The sequence below is a fragment of the Psittacula echo genome, assembly GCF_963264785.1.
Source record: "Psittacula echo genome assembly, chromosome: 2".
Lineage (NCBI taxonomy): Eukaryota > Metazoa > Chordata > Aves > Psittaciformes > Psittacidae > Psittacula > Psittacula echo.
The window spans coordinates 113,537,726-113,559,525 of NC_137737.1; positions in this window are offsets into that span (position 1 = coordinate 113,537,726).

The window sequence follows — 21,800 nt, forward strand, 5'->3', positions numbered from 1 at the left end:
AAAATGGACGACCCAGGGAACTACAGACCAGTCAGTCTCACCTCTCTGACTGGCAAAATCTTGGAGCAGATTCTCCTGGAAGGCATGCTAAGGCACATGAAAAACAACAAGGTGGTTGGTGACAGCCAGCATGGCTTCACTAAGGGGAAATTCTGCCTGACCAATCTGGTGGCCTTCTAGGATGGGGCTACGAAACTGATGGACAGGGGCAGAGCAGTTGATGTCATCTATCTGGATTTGTGCAAAGTGTTTGACACTGTCCCACACGACATCCTTGTCTCTAAATTGGAGAGGCAACAATTTGATAGATGGATAAAGAAATGGCTGGATGGCCAAATGCAAAGAGTTGTGGTCAATGGCTCGATGTCCGGCTGGAGACCAGTAACGAGTGGTGTCCCTCAGGGATGGGTGTTGGGACAGGTCTTGTTCAACATCTTTGTCGGTGACATGGACAGTGGGATTGAGTGCGCCCTCAGCAAGTTTGCCGATGACACCAAGCTGTGTGGTTCGGTTGATACGCCGGAGGGAAGGGATGCCATCCAGAGGGACCTTGACACGCTTGTGAGGTGGGCTGATGCCAACCTTTTGAAGTTTAACCATGCCAAGTGCAAGGTCCTACACCTGGGTCGGAGCAATCCCAGGCACAGCTACAGGTTGGGCAGAGAAGAGATTCAGAGCAGCCCTGCAGAGAAGGGCTTGGGCGTGTTGGTCGATGAGAAAATGAATATGAGCCAGCTTCAGTGTGCGCTCGCAGCCCAGAAAGCCAACCGTACCCTGGGCTGCATCAAGAGGAGCGTGACCAGCAGGTCGAAGGAGGTGATCCTGACCCTCTCCTCTGCTCTCGTGAAACCTCACTTAGAGTATTGTGTGCAGTTCTGGTGTCCTCAACATAAAAAGGACATGGAACTGTTGGAACAAGTCCAGAGGAGGCCACGAGGATGATCAGGGGACTGGAGCACCTCCCGTATGAAGACAGGCTGAGAAAGTTGGGGCTGTTCATCCTGGAGAAGAGAAGGCTGCGTGGAGACCTCATAGCAGCCTTCCAGTATCTGAAGGGGGCCTATGAGGATGCTGGGGAGGGACTATTCATTAGGGACTGTAGTGATAGGACAAGGGGTAACGGGTTCAAACTTAAACAGGGGAAGTTTAGGTTGGATATAAGGAGGAAGTTCTTTACTGAGAGGGTGGTGAGGCACTGGAATGGGTTGCCCAAGGAAGTTGTGAATGCTGCATCCCTGGCAGTGCTCAAAGCCAGGTTGGATGAGCCTTGGGTGACATGGTTTAGTGTGAGGTGTCCCTGCCCTGTAAGTCAGGGTTGGAACTGGATGATCTTAAGGTCCTTTCCAACCCTAACTATTCTATGATTTTATGATCTCCAAACTTGGTGAGGGTACACTGTATCCATGTCAATAATAAAGATATTAAACAGGAGAGGTCCTAGCATAGACTTGAGATACACCCTGCAGCTACAGCACCAACTGTGTAGCACTGTGTACTCTAGTACTGTGTATTTCAGTATAGTGCTGTGCTATAACAATAACCAGTTGTTTTTTCTTTCATATCCAGGTAGATACATTTACAATCATGACAATTTATGCAAAAAGAAAAATAAAATTAGTATATGAATTTATGGCTATAATAAATTAGATGTGGCACTAGAATGATTTTTGTTTAACAGAAAAGGTCATTCAAAAATGCTATCATAAAGCTCACTCAGGAGAGCATTAAGTTAACAATATTTATTTGTCCTTGTGTGTGTATATGAAGTCTGATGATATGAACTATTAAATGGAAAATGTGGTAAGAAGGTGATAAATGTAAAAAGGCACCGACATCGGTATTAATGGAGCAGCAAAAATGCAGAAAATCAAGTTATTCTTACCCTTATTTTGATAAACGTATATAATTCGGAAAAGAAAGAGAGAGGGAAAGAAGATGGTCATTTCAGGCTGCTGATTTCCAGGAAACACTAATATTGTAATTATGTATAATTTTATACAATTACTTACACATGTGCATGCACACACAACTTTTTTGTTATATAGAATAAAGAGACAGAGATGAGCCAATCTGGAAAAGAAAACAAGTTGAAAGCTGTATGTTCAACATGAATCTTCAGACATTCAAGAACAGTTGTTTCTTGTTGCTGGTCTTTCATTTTATATTCTAGCCTTTGGCAGAGGGAAGAAAAATATAAATACTGTATGAAAGCTTGGGGTGTTCTTGTGCTCTTTTTTTGACAAGCAAAGGTATGAAACAACAGAAATCTACAGAAGGAAAGATGTTATAGAAGTTCACACTCATTTATACTCTTAAATGTAATTCAGTGAGATATTAAAACAAGTTTCTAATGGGCTTTGACAGATAATCCTTGACAAATTTTGTTGCAGTGTGTACTCCCTTGTTGCCTGTGTCACCTTTCCAATGAACAATACCCCTGGGGAGCAGAGTCTGGAAGAACAGAACTGCTGCCAACACCTCAGTTGCTCCCCAAAACTCATCTTAGCCCAAATAAAGAGTCTAAGTAAATAGGTTTAAGCTGAAATACAAGACTGCAAGCTGGAGCTGTGAACAGCATAGTGCAAAAAGGTACTGGCTTTGGTGCCTTTGATCATCAGATTAAGATGGTCCTGCCTGTCTGCTTTGGCCTAATGACTTACCGCTTTCTATGCTGCTCAGCTGTGTTGTTGCAACTGGTGCTCTAAAATGGTCTAGATTAAAACAAAAAGAATGGGAAAAAGAGAAGAAAAACTTAGCTGCCGTGCAAGATAGGTCCACTTCAAACCATAAATCATCTCTATAATAATTCTGATCATATACAAGATGAATAGAAGTAATGGACACATACCAGAACATTGGCATTTACTCCTGCTATCACTGTATATGTACATCACATTTATTAGGATCCAGCTGATAAACAAAAAAATGCTACTAAATTACTAGTATTTACTACTAGATTACTAGCTAAAAATTTAATTATGAAGGTAGGCTGATTTGAGCTGCTGTCTTTGCATGAAAAAGTCAATAGAGAAATTGGGAGCATTTTCTCATGCAATGAAGCATCTCAGAAACAAGCCTTGTTTTGTATCTGTATTGAAGAAAAATAATTCCAGTTCACCATTAAAAAGATGTTACAAAAATTGTTTTCATTTTTGCACATGAAACATTTCGTATAGTTTCAGTATTATTCTGTAACATAAAAAGAGTTATTTTAAAAGTAAAATATTAAATTTTTGTTCTGATGCCATGAAAAGACCACATTCTGTCTTTGCTGCAACTAACTTCTGTGGAGTTTTTTTTTTGGTTGGTTTGTTGGTTTTTTTTTCTATGCAACACTATCAGGATTGGCCAAACTTCAAAAACCACTTTGTTTTGATGCACGTCCTCTTAAGAACAGCTCCAGGCACCTATTTCTGGAGTAGCATTAACACATAGCCAGATTTAAGCCATAGCTAGAAATGTACAAATATACATACTGACTCAAAGTACAGGACAGGAAACGAAGTAACTTTGGATGAATTCTTTACTTAGAATTAAATTCATGTATATCTGACTTTCTCAAACCAAGACTGTACTCTTAATGGATAATTTGAAGCAAGATCTCAGAGAAAACACTGTGAAATGCTCTTTCTCAGCTGCCATAGTACAAGTACAATGGTGAAGATGACCCTGACTGTTTTTAACATATTTCTACAATTTCATATGGATGATATGATATGAAGCTTACTCAGAATACTTGTTTTCCTAAGGGTTTCAAATGGTTTTGCAATGTTTCAGTAGCTCTCTACTAATGATGGAAATAAATCTCATTAGGTGAGAATGATTAAGATTGGAGATATGATTGCTCCTAAACAAATTATAACAAGGTGTTCTTTTTCTGGCAAGGCTACAACCTAAAGCACTATATCCAGTTTGAGTATTACAACTAGGAAGAATAGTTGTATACCAGGACAGAAAAAGTACAGACAGTTCATGGGAGAACATAAGATGGAGAAACATGATGTATTTGGAAAAGATTTGGGGTTGGCTAGCCTATGGAAAGCAGAGGGACAATGATGTGTAACCAAAGAGAAAGGTAATAACTATCCTCTAAGTCCACTGTGGGTAATATAAGAAGTAATAAGCTTAACTTGCAGCAATTTATTTGCAGGCATTTAATTGAGGAGATTTAGTTTAGACATTAGGAAATACGTTCTAGTTAAGGAAGTAAGGGTCTAAAAGCATATGAAGACTGAAGTAGATTGTAAGTTGCACAATGTCTTGGAGTATCTTAGAAGCAGGACAGATGGACGACTGCCTGCAGTAGTTTAGTCTTTGAAATGAATAGCTGGAGGTGAAGATCTTAGGTCCTTTCTGGAATGTGCTCTGTGGTTTATGAGTCTGGCTACAATATACACTAGAGCAAAAGAGACACTGGAAAAGCAGGTGAACACTCCTCTCTCTACCACCCCAACCATCCACAAGGTAACTCCTTCCCCAAACCTTGCTAAGGATAGATGCACATTTTCAAACATTGCTGTGTTGACGCTTTCTTCTGTATTTGATTTGATTTTTACAGATTGCTGTGAACAAATTCTGAGTTTGAACAAAAGTGCTGAGAAAACACTTTAAAGCTCTTATGCACAAATACACCTTGAAAGTGAATAGAAAAATTCACAAGAATTGCTATTTACACCAGGAGACTGAATCGTATGACAAACTCAGCCCTTCAGAGAACAGAAAGCCCAAGGGATGAGACAGCTACTTCTGATCACAAGGCATAAACCAGCTTCACAAATTGCTTACGGGACCTCAGCCAGCATGGCTTCACTAAGGGGAAATCCTGCCTGACCAATCTGGTGGCCTTCTAGGATGGGGCTACGAAACTGATGGACAGGGGCAGAGCAGTTGATGTCATCTACCTGGATTTGTGCAAAGCGTTCAACACTGTCCCACACGACATCCTTGTCTCTAAATTGGAGAGACATCAATTTGATGGGTGGACCAATCAGTGGATAAAGAACTGGCTGGATGGCTGCACACAAAGAGTTGTGGTCAATGGCTCAGTGTCCAGCTGGAGACCGGTAACGAGTGGTGTCCCTCAGGGACGGGTGTTGGGACCGGTCTTGTTCAACATCTTTGTCGGTGACATGGACAGTGGGTTTGAGTGCGCCCTCAGCAAGTTTGCCAATGACACCAAGCTGTGTGGTTCGGTTGATACGCCAGAGGGAAGGGATGCCATCCAGAGGGACCTTGACACGCTTGTGAGGTGGGCTGATGCCAACCTGATGAAGTTTAACCATGCCAAGTACAAGGTCCTGCATCTGGGTCGGAGCAATCCCAGGCACAGCTCCAGGTTGGGCAGAGAAGAGATTCAGAGCAGCCCTGCAGAGAAGGACTTGGGGGTGTTGGTCGATGAGAAAATGAACATGAGCCGGCTTCAGTGTGCACTCGCAGCCCAGAAAGCCAACCGTACCCTGGGCTGCATCAAGAGGAGCGTGACCAGCAGGTCGAAGGAGGTGATCCTGACCCTCTACTCTGCTCTCGTGAAACCTCACTTGGAGTATTGTGTGCAGTTCTGGTGTCCTCAACATAAAAAGGACATGGAACTGTTGGAACAAGTCCAGAGGAGGCCACAAGGATGATCAGGGGACTGAAGCACCTCCCGTATGAAGACAGGCTGAGAAAGTTGGGGCTGTTCATCCTGGAGAAGAGAAGGCTGCGTGGAGACCTCATAGCAGCCTTCCAGTATCTGAAGGGGGGCTATGAGGATGCTGGGAGGGAGTCTTCATTAGGGACTGTAGTGATAGGACAAGGGGTAACGGGTTCAAACTTAAACAGGGGAAGTTTAGATTGGATGTAAGGAAGAAATTCTTTACTGAGAGGGTGGTGAGGCACTGGAATGGGTTGCCCAGGGAGGTTGTGAATGCTGCATCCCTGGCAGCGTTCAAGGCCAAGTTGGACAGAGCCTTGGGTGACATGGTTTAGTGTGAGGTGTCCCTGCCCATGGCAGGGGGGTTGGAACTAGATGATCTTAAGGTCCTTTCCAACCCTAACTATTCTATGATTCTATGATTCTATGGGAGGGAGCTGCAATCTTTTTATGGACTGTTTGCATACCAAAACAAACATGGTGGATAGATTTTTAAGGACTTAATGACTTAAATTTGTTCACTGTTTTGTCTTTTAGTTTATCAGCTATCCCTCAGTGTTAGTGCCTATTTTAACTCAAAAAAATTGCTAGAGGAAGGGGGTAAACCTGACAGAGGAGAGACAGTTTTCTTGTGGCTAGATAATTGAGTCTGTGGGAAGAAAGGTAACATGGAGATCTTTCTCAAAGTCCTGACTTCAAGCAAGTTCTTTTTCTTTCTGGTCGCCTGTAATGAAACCTAAGAGCAATGAATTCAGTTACTGTGCACCAAAGGACACCCTGGGAAATTCAGCATGACAAAATGTGGACCAGGCTGTGGTGGAGTTGATGGGGCCTATATCTGTTAAAAAACCTCAGAACCTAAAAAGCACAAGAAAACACTGCCTTCAGAAGGCAGCAATCCTGCTGCAGCTGCTGCCTGAATTTGGTGGGGTGGGTGGCTCCTCTCCCACTCTCCACCATCTGCTAGACAGCCTCTCTTTCTTGCTCTTGCCCCAAAGCTGATTGACAGGCAATTGGCAGCAGACATTGAAATGCAACTGACTGATGAAAATTCACTGCTTTGCTATTTCTCATTGCCTTTGACAACACGGAGAGAACATGCATTTATGAGTATGCATTGTTATTTGTAGAACAGAAAGACTTCATTGGCATCTGCTATGCCTCTGAGCAGGTGCTGATTACTATCCCACTTACAAAGATTTGTAATTCAGCTACTATTCCAGAGAGCCCTTCATGAACCAGAACCAATTTTCAGTTGGGACAATGCTTGCAGAATGCTTCATATGTTGAACTTGGTTTGCTTTTTACCTTACCATTACTTCATTGTGACTTATTGTAACATAAATACAAAAAGAATTGAGAATCAGGTTTGTCGCAACTGGTGATCTGAAAGCTTGAACAGTCAGTTAGGAAAGCTACTCTATTCAGTAACCCAGAAGCACAAAAAAAAATAGTCCAATGTGCAAAAGACCATCACCTGCTGGTCTCACAAAGCTGCCCTCCAATCTCAGGTTCCTTGTTGTTGCCATTGCAGAGAAATGCTGCCAGGATACAAGTTTTCTTGGGCACCTCTTGTGCTAGAATCCATTTGCTAGGTCTCTCAGGGTCTAGCCATTACATTTTGCGGAACATTGATTGCTGCCTTTGGTGAGCAGGAGGAAGAGTATCTGAGCCAGAGGAGAGTTATGTAAAGTAGCAGTTTGAGGAAATTTCACATGCTACTTAGTTTATTCAAGGGGATGTGTATACTACCCCCTAAGAAGTAGCAATAGATGGGAGCAATTTGTATTTTTAGTCTCATGTGACTCATACACTTCACTTCAAAAAAGACCTTTCCCTTTGTAAAGCATTTTGAAGTTCTCGGTTTTCAGAAAAATACCACATTTTCAAAATTCTCATAGAGTGAAACTTGTGTCCTAGACATTAGTTTAATGCACCTGGAATGAAGGACATGTACTTTCCTCACTCATATAGTACCTTTTCATCTTTCTGACCACATGCATTTTCACCAGGGATTTTCCACAAGGTTTATCTTGTCTAGTGTGCCTGTGTTGTCCTTACTATCAATACTAAATATACTAAATAATGTCATTATGGTGTTAGAAGAAAGAAAAAAAAAAAAAAAAAGAATTCCCAGGAAGAAAAAAGACATTTAGAAAGGATAGTGTAACCTCTGCTCCCAAAGACATGCCTGCAGCGAGGTGCCTTGCTGGTTGTTCTTAAAAACAGAATATGCATGCATGAGTGTGAGAGAGGAAGGTAGAGGGAAATAAACACCTTTTAGTGCCCTAACTTGGGAGCTTCGGTTGGCCTCCAGGGTGCTCAATGATAATGGATCTGTCAGTCAGAAACACTTTGCATTCAGCACACATTGCAACCTCAAAACTCTTTGAGGAGTCTTTTCTCACTACAAGGATCTCACTCATTTTGTGGTATCCATTTGCCACGTGGGATTCTGGGCAGGATGGAAAGAAGCTTTGCTCGTTGGAAGGGGGCAGTCCTGAGCACAGGCTGAACTCTGTGGCTTTCAGGAGACAATTTTTGAGCAAGACACAATGTCCGCCTTACATAGCTTTACCTCATAGATTTTTACGTACACAACAGTCCTAGAGGCAGTTAAAAATCTATATGGAGACCCCAGTTAGCACAATCTCTGAATTATTATTCTGCTTGTTTTGCTTATTAAGATTATACCTTAGTGACTCAGCTCATTATTATAGAGTGTGGGCAAAACAACTTATGGTGTGACTAAGAAGCAAGCACTTCCCTCAATATAAAAAGAAAATTAGTTTTGCAACACTGATGGAGACAACTGATGAACCACTTTTCTGCAACATTTGCAATTTGCAGAACCACAAGCTGGCGCTACTCCATGTAATGATCATTTGCTATATGGTATACACTAGGAAAAAAATCGTAAAAGCAGCAAGTCTTCACTTTCTCCAGAAGTGATATGAAAGGAAAAAGATAAATAGGTGAATTTGTTTATATCGTACATGTTTCTGCAGAATGACACTGGCGATACTGAGTTATTTCAGTTAGCTTTGCCTATATGGATACACAGCTAAGATTCAGCACTTGTTTGAATCTTCTTCTAATAAAACAAAGCACCATTTCCACTTTTAAAGTTGCCATTAAAATATCTCCTCTGGACATGACTACTCTAGTTTTGGCTCCCTGTGCCATTACCTGAAGTACTGTTGGGTGCCATGGAGGGCATAACAAAATCATACCACACATCATCATAACAAGCTGACACAAGATAATGTTGGATGAAAGACTTTTTCAAACCTGATACCTCCCAAGACAACCCCTAATAGCTAAGACAGCAGAGATTTAATCTGATGTAAAGCAATTGCACAGAAACTGGCTTATGTGTGTGTGTGTGTCTCTGTGCATGTGCAGTGCTATGAGATGCCACAAACTTCTATTTTATAACTCAGCCATAAACATTTGCTCCAGGCAAAATACAGCACACAGTGTTCCGTCTCAGAGCAATTTTTGTTTAAACAAATTAAAAAAAATATCAATTTGCTATTTTTCAAATATATAAGTGCCAATATTTCCTGTTCCCCTCTTCTACCACCCATCCACTCAGCTCTGCACGTGCCTCAGTAGGGATTTGATTTATTTGAATAAATTTGGCGAATTATTAGTTCATAACACAGAGTAATAGTTTTGCTATTATTTTTGGGAAGTGGTAGAAGCAGAGTTGTCAGAAAAGAGAAATACCTAATGTTAAGGCGGACTACCTGCCTGTGACTTTACAGGTTTTCCTAAGACTGTGGGATCATCTCCTCTTTGTCCCTGAACAGAGAGGCACAGCTTAATTACTGCTGAGAAAATTCTCCCCTGATCCTGGAAATGTCATGCCAGCAAATTGACTCCAACAGCTTCGGATTTCCAACTCCATACACTTACAAATTTGTCTGGATTTGCTATGCCAGCATATTTGAATTTGTTAACTCTGGAGGATCAGAATTACCTCAGGAAGCTTACATTTTCCTGTCTTTTCTTCAAACATTGGATATAAAATAAGCTGCATTACAGCAAGGAAAGCAGGAAGCTCTGTATTGCAAAATTGGAAACAGAATAACAACAGAAGGTCACAAAACAAAGAAAAGGCAGGGCTAGAAACCCCCTTGATGGAAACCCCCTGGACATTGCTGGTAGCTGAGATGAGGCTTTGGCAGTAAAAAATAGAAAGCTATCTCTGTCCTACCAAAATCCCCAGCCCTGCCTCTGAAAAACAGGATGCAGAGGCTTCACCGGAGCTGACAGTCCAGCTCACTGTTTCACTTCTAGAGAAAGCAAGCAATACTGTTAAAGACATGCAGATGAGCAATTAGCAGCATACTGATGAGTAATTGAGAGTTCTGATGTGGACCAGCCTGACATAATATAGGGTGGGAAGCCAGAAGCAAAACAGGAATGAGATTTTCCCCCTTCATAAGCAGTGAGAGGGGAGCGAGATTCACTGACAGCGTACTCGTGACCTGAAAGAGCCACTGAGGGCCATGTCCCTTCCAGTTCAGAGCTTTATGGTTCACTGGGGAATGTGGCTACTCATCGGAGTGTTTCATTTGTGAGACCTTCTGAATACTTCAACATCAGTTTTCACCTTGTGAAGGATGTTGGTTCACTCAGATTTCTCAACGTACAGCTCTGTGAAGTTGAAATATTTGAAGCCCTTTGAATCCCAATCACAGAGACACTAAAACTTTCTCCTGCTTCTGTTTTATTATCTAACATTTTCTAGTTTAAAATATCTTCAGAATGTGTAGGGTAAAATTTGATCTGTGAGTCTCAGACATTTATAAAGCCAGAGATGTTCCTCACAGAGTTTGTAAAAGTTCTCTGAAAGGCATCTCCTGTTGGGTGGTGGGACCTTCTTCCTGGGCGAGGCTCTGGCTTCCTCAGCAATAAACCCAGCACAAGGAACAACTCCTGCTGCATGCACGCATTCACAACCACCCCTGCCAGGGTCCAGCAATCAAAAGGGAACTTTCTGTGCTGTTGTCTCCATCTTATCCCTCCCTGCCTCGCATTGTAAGAGAAAGGGAGAGTGAGGACCTGTATTGCTCATGGACTTCACGAACAAAACATTGCTAAAATGAAACATAAATTACTGTGGAGCCTGCAAACACTGATACAGATGATGGACAGGAAAGTTCAGAGAAGTTGCCTTTGTTTGTTATAGTCTTTGAATTTTTGCTGATCATAATCAGTTTCATAGTCTGACTGCAACTAGAAAGGGATTATTTCTTTTTCTTTGGAATTTAAGGATGAGTATATTTGTTCAGAAGAGAGATCAAACCAAATTAGAACATGCTACTGGGGCATAATAAATTCACAGTAATTGCAAACTAGTGTTCCTTAATTCTTCAGACACCATCATTTCTAAATACCCTGATTCTTTCATAGTTAGCTCATTTGTGCTTTTGTCCTTATTGAATTATGTGTTGTCTTTTATGCTGTCTCCTGAGGGAAACCTCTTTTAAATCTTTTTGGTTTAATTCCATTAATTGGCATATTGTCTGGTCTTATTTTTCCCCTCCTGGGCCTTGAACTTATGTTCTTTTAGTACTTAAACTCCTTAGCTATATTTCTGCAGCTTTGACTGACAACTTGCTTGATCAGAGGACAAAGCATGTGCTTTCTTATCTTTTACTTTCAGGCTAGTGTTTAACAATGTAGTCAGTTTATCAGTCAATTTGTTAATCCAGGGTGAGAGTTCTCTGTTCTGAATTCATTACAAAAATCAATAATCAATTCATTTATTCTGAGCTGCATTAAATTATCATTAACTATAATAATTAGAATTAAATAATTTAAAGGTCCTCAAGCCTTTACTGATTTATGGATAGTTCTTTTGCGTTTTGCTAGCAACTTGCAAGTTTTTAATCCTTTTTCAGTTACACTAATGAAGACAGCAATTAAATCATACAGCCTTTTCTTTATGAAAATCAGAGGGTAAAAGTTTTGCTTTCAGCATTATAACTTCCCCCATTATATTAGCAGAAGAACTAGTGCGCAGGAAGTAAGCAGCATGAAGGAGAAAAAGAAGTAGTTTTGCTGAAGCATTATTACAAAAGCAAGAAAAATGGATTGAAAATTCTATCGCTGATACTACTCCTAGTCAATATGTTTTATGGTTATAATAAACTGAATTAATGATACATTGAAACATTTTCTTATAGTTTTTTGGTTTTGTTTTGTTTAGTTTTGTTTTGTTTTACAGGACACACAAACCCCACGTCTTCACTTCTCCATAAGTTACAGGAATTATATCAAACTATACTCTTGAGTATACCTTATATGCCATCAACAAAATGAAAGAAAAGCAGGACAGAAAGACATGTAAAGCAGTGATAAGGTTAAATAAAAGCAGAATGACCACATCATTTTAAAATGTGTCCACCCTGGTCTCTCTTAATCAACATGTCCCTGATCTTGACCAGATTACAAAGTGCAGTTTTCAAGGCCGAGTAGAACCGGTTCCATAAAAACTTTCTGTAGGACTCAGAGGAAGATCCTGATCTGAAAACCAGCAGTGTTCTAAGCATCATAGAATCTTATTTCATATTTGCTTCTTGTTATACAGCAAGACTGACAAATGTTTATATATGTGTATAAATACTTGAAGAAGCAACAGCTGTGTAAGTTCTAAAGAAGCCAACTCGGTGACAGCATGGCTCACGCTAATAATGACTTCTCATTTAATCAGCAAAGATCATATTCAGATCTTTCCTCAGGCAAGCTCTCGTTCAAGCCAAGGCCTGAGGAAAGGGTGACTAAAAAGCCATGTAAACTGCTGAGAGTGCAAATTGCTGCTGGACAGCTTCAAAGAGGATTTTGCTATTATAAGACTTAAGGGTATGGCCCATAGCTATATGCACCCATTCAAACTTAATGAAAAAGAAGTTGTATACTTCACCATGTTTCACTTTAGAGGTGTTTGGATGTTGGAAGTGGCATAAGACCCACCTGCCTTAGCTTGTGCATATGTTTGTTCACAATGCCCAGATGGCAGCAACTAGATAAGAAACAGTAGATATCCTGGGGAGCATATGAGCTGCTCAAGCCTTGTCAGAATTTCTGCATTTAACTTGGATCCTATAATGACACAACCTAAATAAATGATCACAAGCAGTGTTGCTTAGCCTTACCCAAAGAGAACTTTAACACCTTCTTTTCAGCTGATAATTTTCTTACCTAACCTTCTGAAAATACCTATTCATAACTTTTTAGTTATGCCTGTGGGCATATAGGATATTGCCAGTATTAAATGAGGAAGTCAGCCAAGCTGCAGAAATTAATTTAGTTTCTGCTCCAGAACTACTTCAAGGTGAAAGCACATATCTTTCAAACCATAGTTTGAAAACTTGTAGGAAGAGACATCCTGGTTTGTTGCATCTGTACTGTCCCTGTTACTGTGGACAGCATTTGCCTTAAATATTCACGAGCCTCATTATGAAACTTGTCCAAGTTTTTCATCTACACTACACCTCCTAGAAGGCTCAGTCTGAGTTTCAGTGCTCTGCTCTTTACAGACCTTCTCATTTCTGCTCTGAATATGTTTGTTGTCACTTTGCTTGTGCTTGTGATGACATGTCAAGTTAAGCCGATCTTTTTTCATTATGGTTTAAAAGAGCATTTCGTATGGGTATTCGTTATTTGTATACGACAGACAGAAGGACTAGCTGAATGAGAGAGTAGAACTGAAGTTTACTGTAAGCCTTCCCATGGAACCTGCACCTGCATAGCCTTTTAAGAGAGATTTAGCATTTGCTTACTCTCAAAGCCTCAATTTTGTGTCATAATAGGGCATCTGTGCATTTTCAGTTCTCAGCTTTATGAGATATCCAGCTCCATGGGTGCAGGTTTCAGATAGCAGACAGCACTGCAACCTCACAAGTGTTGTGCTGATTTCACTGTCTTAAGATGTTAGGTTTATTTTACCTAAATCTTCTGGGCTTGCTCCATGTTTTTCCCTGCTGTGTTTTAAGCCATCAGGTCAGCACACATGCCACAAGAGCTTAGTGAAGAATGGTGTGCAGGCAAGCAGTGACATTCCAGAGGGTGAATTTTTAGCGTGCCGAGAAAAACAGCACACAGCTTGTAACCGTAGCCAAGCATAATATGATTTCACACATCTGTTGGTATAGGCAATAGACAGCTCCTGTAACAAGAGTTTTCAAAATGGAGATCCATTTCAAGACTAGTGTTTCTTACACTACTGGGCCATGTTTTTAATATATGTATACTGCCAGGAAGGCTAAAAAGGTGCCATGAATAAAATGCACTTGAGCTTCCTCATGCCAGCCTTTTTGCCATAAATTAAGCTGTCAGTGACACTAATATTAGTGGCAGATTTCAGTGAACAAGAAATCTTCATATTCAAATAATCAACTAGATTGTACCTACTATGGATTTGACTGTACCAAATTTTTTGGTCACCTCTAACATCATTGCTTTGGGAAAATATTTTATTATTTAAGTAACTAATCTGGATATAGCTCTTGTGAATGGCCCAGATGCATTTACTGCTAACTGGAGACTTCAGTGTGATGGTGTCCATGAAACCACATCTTTAAATCGAGTTGAACAAAAAGTAAAGGGGCAGTTCAGACCAGAAAGATAAATCAGCAAGCCACAGAAGATGCAGATGCCAGAAACAAAACTGCATGTACTAAAAAAGGAAAATCAAAAGCTCTACTCTCCCTGATTCATGAGAAGCTAAATCACTGGGAGAACAAAAAAAAAAACTACAGAATTTGCTACTGGTTTTACAGTGAACAATCATACAGTCGCCAGTGATCTTTTTTCAAAGCAACACCCACTCAAGCCAAAACAACAAAGCAAATCAAGATTTAGCTCATACGACTCACACAGAAGGCAGAAAGCTGGACTATACAGAGCTCTGTGCCACTGCCATTAAACAATGTGTTATTTTAAAAGAAATAATCCAATGGATGCAGCTCTAGTTTGAACCTATAATAGGGTAACAGTAGGATGGTATTTTGTACCTGTGCAGCTTACTTTCCTTCCTTCACCAGAAAAGGTACATGATTCTCAAGATTTCTCTTAGTGACTGTAATGGTAACCTCTTGGTACTAGAGATTTTTATACCAGTTGAACACCAAATGAGGGTCAACTAAATCACTGCAGCATATCCACATATTTCTGGCCCACTCACTCAGCCATGATCACACTGTGACTTTAGAGGGTCCCAGCTTTCCTATGAGATATTTAAATTATGTAAAACCTTAAAAAAAGTTATCTTCATTTTGCAGCTCTGTCATCTGAAAAGATTCAAAGCTGTTCAGAAGTCAACCTCAGCTGCTCCTTCTTTGCTCATATAGTCACATCCATATTAGGACACCTTCAGTTTTATATTTAACTTTCCATTGCTCAACTTCCCTTTGCAAATTCTGTGAAGACTGAATTTGACTAAGGCAATTCATGTAATTAGCTTAGTGCATACTTAAGCTTCAAACACCTGGATAGTGCATGCAATAATTTTTTTCAGAAATTGATCCATTCCTTCTTATCTGAATCTAAATAATTTTAATAACATTTAAAAATTTTGAATACTAGTTCAAATTTTAGGGGTTCAGAGTTATATACAACTAATTGCTAAACATGCAGTGTAGCATGTTATTGGATGGTGCCTTCAGATTCAGAAAAAACCCATATTTTGGAGGAGAAAGGGTAAACGGAATAATAAAAAATTGAAGTATATAAGGCATCCTAAGCCACAGTTCCTCACTTGTTAAACTAAGCATTTTAAATGGGTGACATATTGCAATTTGTATGTTCTTTTTGAAGAAGAATTATTGGTGTTACTTCAAGGGTACCCAAAACTTCAATCAAATTGGATGCCTTTTTCACAACTATTGCTGTTACTTTGATGCTCCTCTTTCAACAAAAGTTGCCATGAAAATTTTTAGGCCTCCCATGTGGAACAACTACAGTATGACAGAATAAAAACAATCTGTAGTCCTTCTTGAGAAAGAGCCCTGAACTTAGAAGTCTTAATAGGTCAATACATGATAGATTGTAATTGCTTTTAAGTAGACAGTGTTATGGCCCCATATCAAGCAAGAGCTAATTACTAAGGGCATGAAAAGGGTGCTCTGGCACTAATGTATATTAATCACATAAAAACTAATGTACACATTCCTAGATTAAAATGATATAACAATAAATTAGATTAATTCCTTTTCTGTTAGCTGGTCAGTAAGTCTAGTTCCAAAAAATGCTAATATATATTTATCTGCTGGAACATTATGCTATTTTATTAGTTATTACCTTTACTGCATAAAGTCATCCTCCCTTTTAAAATGCCAGACCATATCAGATAACATATGATGTTGGTAATAAAACCAATGAATACAAATCGGGGGCTGAAATTAATCTATTCTAAAACTGTTAACATTTTCACTGCCTGGTTTTGTCATTAAAGTTAAGAAAGTAAGAAGTATTGAATGAGAATGTCATAACCTTTAGCAGTGTGTAGCAAAACACCAAAAAGGTAAAAGATGTTCTTTGATCATCCTGTGGGGGCTGGCAGTCTCTGGATGATGACTAATAATTATGAGACATTTAGAGGTAATTTTTCAAATTCTATCTAATTTAGCATAATCTATAATACATAAGATTGAGAGCCAGTTCAGGCTGGTGCTTTCAATCCTTGTTCAAAGACAAAACTTTAAAGAAAATATTTTAGATAAACCAAGACCAATGCCCTTTGGGTAGTACAAAGACTAACGAGTAGTTAGCTGCTTGGCGACCACCCATCGATCCAGAAACTACTAATCAAAGCAGAGCCAAAAGTGACTATTGTTAGATATGAGGAGTGTGCCATCAGGATGACCATAAGCACTAGCCACCAGGAGAATGAGCCCCAGCCACAGGGTATGGGTATTAACTAGTGGAATTTCCATTTGAGGGGAGATGTGGCTTCAGCAGGTGCTTTACCTCCTCCAAGGTGTATTCTTAGAGCAGGAAAACTGCTGTGGTCACCCTTTCTGATCAAAATAATGTTAGACAGTGAGTCTGGGTACAGACCACACTCCTAGTTGTTCCTAAGGGTGAAGTTCTCTAGCACAGTTACAGCATTTTGGTCTGCATTTTTCTGATGAGCGTCTAAGGGCTTTGAAAAGTCATGGCTTTCATAGCCCAAATTGACAGAGAACAGCAAACCAGAACTATCATGGTCATTAGTGAAGTATGCCACCACTAATAATTGTAGAATTAGTAATACTTAAGGGTAAGATTAGTAATGATCGGAGAATTGAAATACATGAAACCAATGCTGTAAGATGCTGCAAACCTTGGAGGTGTGGAATAGTCTGCATTTCACTCAAAGGTGTTTAGCACACTGCAAGATCAGGACTTACCTCTTGCACACTATGCTCAGTGGAGTGAACCTGTGACTGCTGGCTAAGTCTGTTCCAGAAACCAACTCAAAAAGCAAAGCATTAGCAGAATAAAACCATTTAAAAGCCCAGGTGTGCATCCATCATGCTGTTCTGTTCTGTGCTGTGTACTGGCACTAGCTCTCAATGATAACGACTTGCAACTGCTGCAGCATTTTATCAAAAGTTGTCAACATGCCTAAAGGTCCTGAAGGTGTGCAAAATAAAATCCTGTGCAAAGTAAAAAGAGATTACCTCAGTCCGTAAACTAGTGAGGACAGTTACTCCCAATTCAAAATTGCTCTGCTATGTGGCAGGGCTCCATATACTCCATCATGAAAAAATTTGAAACATTTTTGGGGTTTTTAATCTAGATTTGGAGCAAATGTACACTGGCTGAGTTGGAGAACATGTGCCTGCACTTCCTTTGTTTACAGTAAGGAATAGCTACGGAATAATTCCTGCTGTAAAGGTAACAGTTTTAATGATGTGGGCACAGAGTTCTGTGGGATGGCACGTGCTCTCAAGCAAATGCTCATTTATCTCTTTCTCTTTCCTTTCTTGCCAAGCAACTTCAAATCATTCTATATGAAGAATCCTGGGTAAATGACCCTTTTGAACAAGGAAGGTTAATAAATATTTTCTTAAGTAATGGAAGATGTTGGAAAAAACAATTAATTAAACTTTGATTTTCAAGAAAAACCTTGGTATATGCATATATAAAAAAATATAACTGTTTCTCTCAACAGATAGAAACCTTGCCATCAAGACAGGGATAAAAAAAATTCCCCTGTTTAATAACTGCCATTTATAATGCCAAGAGAATTGATTTACTGGTTTAAAAGAATTCTGCCAATGTAGAAGTTCCCGTAATATCTAAATCAATGTCTTTCAAGTCTGTGCAAGCAAAACAAAGCCCTATCAATTGAAGAACAAAACAACTTTTCATATTAATCAGTAGGAACTTGATAAATCCCACTGATGTAGAAAATTAGCACCTTTGCATGTTTCCCAGATTTTGATTTCATTTTGGACACTTGGTCATGCATTATAAGTGCTGCCTGGCTGGCTCTAACTATTTCAGTTGAGATCCATTATTTCTAGGAGAATTATGTGCCTTGTTAGGGAAATGCCAGCTATTTCCATTCCAGCATCTGCACTGCAGTTGATCTATTATTAACACAGAGCTCATTAAAAAAATGAAAGAATTTGATTTGTGTCTTTGGGGTGGGGGTTACTGAGGCTTCTGATGAAACAAATAAGCTGGCTGTGCTGCTTCCAGTTGACACAGCTGTCAGGAAAGCGTTGGCTGCCGCTGCACTGCGTAGGGATGCTCAGCTACAAGGGCCTTGTAGCCATATGTAAACAATACCGCACCGATGACAGGTTTACAACACTGGAGACAACATGTGCAGCTGTTAGCCACTGGTTTTTATAGTACAAAACAAATGTTTTTCAATGTGCGGGTGTTTGGCACGAAGCCTCTGCAGCAGCAGTGAGAAGGGGAGGATGGGTGGCTGACAGCAGTTTTGTGCCTACCTGGCAGCATGCTGTGCCTTTCCCATACCAAGGAAGGGGCTGACGGACATCTTTCCTTTTCCTCCTCTCCTTCTCTTTCACTGGGTAGCTCTTCGGTAGAAGCTGGGTTCCTGTCAACCACATACATAAGTATTGTGGTTTAAAACGATGAAGGGCTCTCTATGAGGAAAGAGAAAGATCACTTTGGAATGCTCTGGGAGCAGCTGATTTGGGCCATGTGTCACTGAGACACATAATTGCCATGCTTAAAGGAGGGCTTTTAAAATGGGAAAGGTAAAAACAGGTACCAAAGTTTGGAAACTCTGACCAAAATGTCTTGAATGGGAGGGTATACAGAGGCCTGAAAAAGGAAGCCGAGGGGCAGTGATCATAGAATCATAGAATAGTTAGGGTTGGAAAGGACCTTAAGATCATCTAGTTCCAACCCCCTGCCATGGGCAGGGACACCCCACACTAAACCATGTCACCCAAGGCCCTGTCCAGCCTGGCCTTGAACACCATGAGGGATGGAGCATTCACAACCTCCCTGGGCAACCCATTCCAGTGCCTCACCACCCTCTCAGTAAAGAACTTCCTCTTATATCCAACCTAAACTTCCCCTGTTTAAGTTTGAACCCGTTACCCCTTGTCCTATCACTACAGTCCCTAATGAATAGTCCCTCCCCAGCATCCTCATAGGCCCCCTTCAGACACTGGAAGGCTGCTATGAGGTCTCCACGCAGCCTTCTCTTCTCCAGGCTGAACAGCCCCAACTTTCTCAGCCTGTCTTCACACGGGAGGTGCTCCAGTCCCCTGATCATCCTCGTGGCCCTCCTCTGGACTTGTTCCAACAGTTCCATGTCCTTTTTATGTTGAGGACACCAGAACTGCACACAATACTCCAAGTGAGTTCTCACGAGAGCAGAGTAGAGGGGCAGGATCACCTCCTTCGACCTGCTGGTCACGCTCCTTTTGATGCAGCCCAGGATACGGTTGGCTTTCTGGGCTGCGAGCGCACACTGAAGCTGGCTCATGTTCATTTTCTCATCAACCAACACCCCCAAGTCCTTCTCTGCAGGGCTGCTCTGAACCTCTTCTCTGCCCAACCTGTAGCCATGCCTGGGATTGCTCTGACCCAGGTGTAGGACCTTGTACTTGGCATGGTTAAACTTCATCAGGTTGGCATTAGCCCACCTCACAAGCGTGTCAAGGTCCCTCTGGATGGCATCCCTTCCCTCCGGCATATCAACCAAACCACACAGCTTGCTGTCATCGGCAAACTTGCTGAAGGCGCACTCAATCCCACTGTCCATGTCACCGACAAAGATGTTGAACAAGACCGGTCCCAACACCCGTCCCTGAGGGACACCACTTGTTACTGGTCTCCAGCTGGACATGGAGCCATTGACCACAATTCTTTGCATGTGGCCATCCAGCCAGTTCTTTATCCACCGAGTGGTCCACCCATCAAATTGATGTCTCTCCAATTTAGAGACAAGGATGTCATGTGGGACAGTGTGGAACGCTTTGCACAAATCCAGGTAGATGACATCAACTGCTCTGCCCCTGTCCATCAGTTTCGTAGGCCCATCCTAGAAGGCCACAAATTGGTCAGGCAGGATTTCCCCTTAGTGAAGCCATGCTGGCTGTCACCAACCACCTCCTTGTTTTTCATGTGCCTTAGCATGCCTTCCAGGAGAATCTGCTCCAAGAGTTTGCCAGGCACAGAGGTGAGACTGACTGGTCTGTAATTCCCCGGGTCATCCTTTTTCCCCTTCTTGAAAATGGGGGTTATATTTCCCTTTTTCCAGTCATCGGGAACTTCACCTGACTGCCATGATTTTTCAAATATGATGGCCAGTGGCTTAGAAACTTCATTCGCCAGCTCCTTCAGGACCCGCGGATGGATTTCGTCAGGTCCCATGGACTTGTGTACGTTTAGGTTTTAAAGATGGTCTCGAACAAGATCCTCTCCTACAGTGGGCCTAGGGTCTTCATTCTCACAGTCCCTGCGTTCGCCTTCCAAGACTTGGGTGGTGTGGTCAGAGATTTTGCCAGTGAAGACCAAGGCAAAGAAGTCATTAAGAACCTCAGCCTTCTCCAAATCCAGGGTAGCCAGTTCTCTCGATAGCTTCCAGAGGGGGTCTACGTTGTCCCTAGTCTGTCTTTTACTTGCTATGTACCTATAGAATCCCTTCCTATTATCCTTAACATCCCTAGCCAAGTTCAATTCTAACTGAGCCTTAGGCTTCCTCACTTGGTCCCTAGCTTCCCGGACAGCATCCCTGTATTCTTCCCAGGCCGCCTGTCCCTGCTTCCACCTTCTATAAGCCTCTTTTTTCCTTTGAATTTTCCTGAGCAGCTCCTTATCCATCCAAGGAGGTCTCCTGACCCTTCCTTCTAGTTGGGATGCAACACTCCTGAGCTTGGATGTTTTGGACTAAGTTTTATGCAGTTCCACTTTTGTGTTAACAACCCTGAGCACTGACTGCTTTCTGACCCAGCTGACAGCAAGTAGACTGCATGTTAGAAAAGGCAGGAAAAATCAAAAGTGAAGTAAGCTACCAAAAATCCTGAAATTTGGCTATAATAAACATCAGTGACATTCCGATCAACCACATCCCAAAACAGTAACTATATTTTACAAATAATTACTATGTTGTCAACCCCTGGTGTATATATGCTTGTTATTCTTTAGCCTCAATTTGCCAAGATGTGTTAAAGTACAACTTTGTCAGCAACTTAAGGTTAAATGTTCTTCAAAACTTGTTGGCCCACAAACCGTTTTGTAATGAAAAGATCGTAGCACATCCTGGTTAATATGCTGTTAAACACTTAAGTCATGGTAATAAACTAGCAGGAAATGCTAGTAAAGAAAATGGTCTGGGACCTGTTCTCTATCCTTGCAGGCAGGGTCACTGCACATTTTGTGCCTTGGTTAAATTATCTTCTACTGCACTTATTGGACCCCATTGGCAATCAGTTGGACGGTCCCTGGCTCATGCTATCCTCTCACCATAGACTGGCATTGGCTGGGAATGTACTAGTTAGCATTGATCAAAAATATGCATAAGGAGTATACAAGCAAATAAAGAGCCCTTGCTTAGTATACCAGTATGGATGCAACATTAACACTGTTGGTAGTGCTAAAATCATTTTCATTAACTCTTAATTCTATAGGACAATGGGCTGCTATGGTATGATATTTCCTCTTTTATTTAAAGTAT